This window comes from Alnus glutinosa, chromosome 4 (genome assembly GCF_958979055.1).
Source record: "Alnus glutinosa chromosome 4, dhAlnGlut1.1, whole genome shotgun sequence".
Lineage (NCBI taxonomy): Eukaryota > Viridiplantae > Streptophyta > Magnoliopsida > Fagales > Betulaceae > Alnus > Alnus glutinosa.
The window spans coordinates 24,701,396-24,705,555 of record NC_084889.1 but is presented as its reverse complement, the minus strand read 5'-3'; positions in this window follow the sequence as shown (position 1 = coordinate 24,705,555).

Genomic DNA, 4,160 nt, shown 5'->3' with positions numbered 1-4,160 from the left:
ACGTTAATCTTGTCTTTGTTTCGTTTTTTAAAATTGTTTTCTTTTCTTTTTTTATTTATAATCGTTTAACCTCAACAGCTTAGGGTAAAAGGGGCATGAAAAATGCTTAGACGGCACGTGACCCGTACATGACCCGTTGACCGTTGGATTTAACCCCCCTGACTGACGGAATGGGAGAAAACAGGTAACTTTGGTAGTTGAATGCTCTATTTTGGTCAAGTTGGTAGTTGGTGGGGGATTTGAGCAAAAATTGGTAGTTCATGGGAGGAAAAGGTAATTACCCCCAAGTTTTATGACATTGGAAAATTCAGTATCAAAACTTTCTTGTCTAGTAAGTCTAAGTTTAGTATTTAAGTTGGTTCTTAAGTTGAGATTCAAAAACTTGGTTCAAATTAAATATCAAAAGCTGCCCTTCACAACCTCAATAGAAGGGAATTTGAACGAGATAATTTTACAAGTTGCTAGAGTTCAAGGCAGAATGCCTCGTCGCAAGACGGTTTGAAAGGCTAGATAGCAAGGGCACTCGCACCAAGTTCGAACGAGACATAATTACAGTGTTTCATAAAGAGTTACCAAGAGTTCCAATCACATGCATGTTTGAAGCCAATTCGAACACGATGATAGTCAAGCTAGATCTGAAACACTTGATCGCAACGACATTCATACCCTGTTCGAACACCGCATGCAATAAGAGAGAATTCTTGTAACAACAATGTTGAGTTTTCGATTGTGAAACCCTAGTTATTTTTCGAACACGACGGCCTCAAACAACGTTTTTCTTTAACCAACTTGCTCATAAAACCTCAGTTTTCTCAATACCTATATAAGTCTCATTTCATAAGATCCTAAGACAAATGTTTCTTGCTCTTGGAGATGAACTTTTTATTCTTATGCCTTAGTTTTCAAACCTCTCTCTTTTTTTTCTTTTTTTTTTTTAGAACATATAGCATGTGCTACTATATATTGCTGAAAAGGCCTGAAGGCTTACATCTTGAGACAAGAGGTACAAGACCCCTACACTCTAAGTCAGAAGGATCTGACTTAAAAAACAACTGTCTAAGCAGAAACACAAATCTTACAAGAATAACATTTGAGTCTCTCTTTACAATAACGCTCACTCTCAAAATAAAAGAGGGTCGATCTAACAACAAGCCAACAAATATTCCAGTAAAACAAGGGCACTACAATGGTAGACTGTACCCGAGACACAAAGGAAATACACAAACACAACAGACAGAAAACACCCAATCCAAGCCGGTAGCAGTGAAGCAAAGGCGATCTTCACTAGACGATGGCGCATGTGGGACACGCGCGCCACCTATGACCCCCAAATAGCAGATCGGTCGTCCTAAACCCTGGTCACCACCTTGCATGGCCTGAAAAAGTAGAACGTGACTCTCACACGCGACTCAAGGAGCAAAGCTCCCTGGCGTGTGATGGCCAAGCGCCATGCTCCAACGTCCGACATAACCAAAACTTTCGGCAGCTGGAGCAGAGAACGACGGTGATTGCGACTGGGAGGCACGTGTCTACCGGAAATCAGTGAAGATGCATAGATCTGGCTTCAAAAATTGAAAAAAGATTAAAGTCCGGCCAGAACATCCACCGCCGACAACATAGCACAGATCGGTCTCTCCCCCCAACTGGACGTCTTGAGTTGAGTCTTCTTGCCTGAACAAAAGAACTAAACTAGAAAAACAAACCACCATAGCCCAGAGAGAACTAGGGAAAAGCAGCCGCCGCCAAATTTACCGGGGGAAACAAAAACTCTACAACCCTAATGGATGGGAGAAACCTAACCTCCAGGAGAAACCTAACCTCCACCGGTACACATCATAGAGTGACAAAAATTACTCCATAACCCTAGGAGGCTAGGAAGAAGCCCTTACCGGGAGGAGGGAAGCGTGAAGCCACCCTCCCCCGGTGAAAATCTCACCCGAAGACTCTCTCTCACAGTAGAAATCTCACTTGAAGAGTCTTTCTTTTAAATGTAAAGAAAATTTTCAAACCTCTCATTGATTTCATTAAACCACACAAATCAAACATTCGTTTATCAGAATTCCTAATTACAAATAAATAAAAAAAAAAAAAAAAAAAAAAAAAAAAGCGCTTTATATAAGAAAGGTCGGAATTTTAGAGCTACAGCAGTAAAAAGACAAACAGATAGCTTGTTTAGCAAGGAAGGTAAATAGAAGTATCTCAATTTCCAAAAAAAAAAAAAAAAAAGTACATAGCCCTGGTCACACAGACATGATGGGGGAAACTGTATAGTATGGGAGGTAGGGCCTCCCCCCCATGAAATGGCTTTTTAACTTTTGAGCTAAACGGCTAAACATGTAATCCATCTTTTGGCAACCTGTCCACGTGAAACAAAAACCCCTTTGACGACACATACAGAAGGAGACCCTGCTGGCATTGGCAATGCTTCATCCTTTGCCACTTTCATGGGTCGCCCTCTCAACCACTCCCCTACCATTAGGACCCACTTACCATCTTCTACTCAGAATTCAAATACATTTGTCACACTTGTGATTCATCCTTGTCTGATCGACGGTGTGATCTTGGTGGTTGTTCCGGTGGACCTGACTTACGGAAGATGCTTGACCCATTTCATGTGGAATGATTCCATCACTGTGAAAGATGCATGCACAATTAAAGAGACCCAACTTCTGTATTTTCTCATAAGTAACCGTTGTACTTTTTTTCTTCCTGTTTTTGTATTAGTAGCTTGTATGTGGTAATTTATTTTCTTTAATAAAATTTGAGACATCACAAAAAAAATAAAAAATAAAGGAAGCGAGATGAGCGGAACACACCACTTGTGCAAGAAAGACGAAGGGTTCGTTTGATAACAATTTTTATATAATATTATTTGCTTTTTGGTTATAATGTAACATAAAAGTGAAAGTAAATTTTAGTGTTTTGGGTTTTGAATTGTGCATTGCCAATGTTGATCTTAAAGAGAGGTATATGAAAGCATTCCTAGCAGTCTCATTAAAATAGTTAGAAAAACTATTTTAGTGAGGCAATTTGGTGAAAACACGCAAAAATATACTCTCGCAGCCTCAATACTATAACCAAAAAGTTTTGGTGAGTAAACAGTACTCACAAATAATAGTGAGTACTGTTCACTCACCAAATGATTAAAATATCATTAAATTCGTTTTCTCTCTCCCTTTATTTTTTTTTTTTTATCATTTATCTCCCACACTGCCCATTCTCTTTGGTCCTCTCCCTTGTAATGTTGATTGCTGAGTAATGACTTGATGAGAAAATTGATGAAAAACTTGAATATATTTTTTAGTCTTACGGTTTGTGAGGTATTGGTTCGTTTTAGTTAGTTGGGAGGCTTTTTCCTATGTTTTCTTAGCATCCAAACAGAAATGTTCTGAAATTCTAATATGAGAGAACATTTTTGTATTCATAAATATGACCATTAGGGGAAGAAGAAAAAAAAAAACATATCATAATTGATAGTGAATAGCTAAATTTGTGAGGCTACTAGAAGTGCTTTAAAAAAGTCGATGACTAAAATAGAGAAAAATAATTTTTAACTATTTTGGCTAGTAAGATTTGATGAAATTACTAAGAATGCTACGAGAGAATAAAAGGAACTCAAAAGTTGACATCTCCATAAAGGTCATAAGAGTAGCATATTTTATGAGGGCAAATCCAGAAAATAATTTCATTGATAAAGCAAAAAACAAAAATGCAAGTAGCCTTCAAATATTCTTTTAACTCTTTACCGCTAAGAGCATTTCCCTACTGCTTTTTTAATGCAATTTCCAACATATTTTTTATTGCACTTCACAATATTTTTTTTATTATTATTATTATTATTTTCTTAAACCACCAAGGGAGATGAGAGAAATGATTATAAAAAGAACCTAAGCTATCGTGGTTGCCCAAAAGTTTAAGAAAATAAAAATGTGTCTTAGATAAGAAGTCAAGCTATTGGACGTGATTTTTGCCTCATTAGCTAAATTATTACACGATATGAAGGTTTTAGAGTACATGGTGGAGATGCTTAATCATAAATTGATGCACCAACAAAATGATGATTTTGTCAAAACAACTTTGACTTAAAATTTTGTAATAAAGTAGAAAAGGATTCATCTCTATGCAATCAACAAATCATATATAGAAGCACAAAGCTTCCA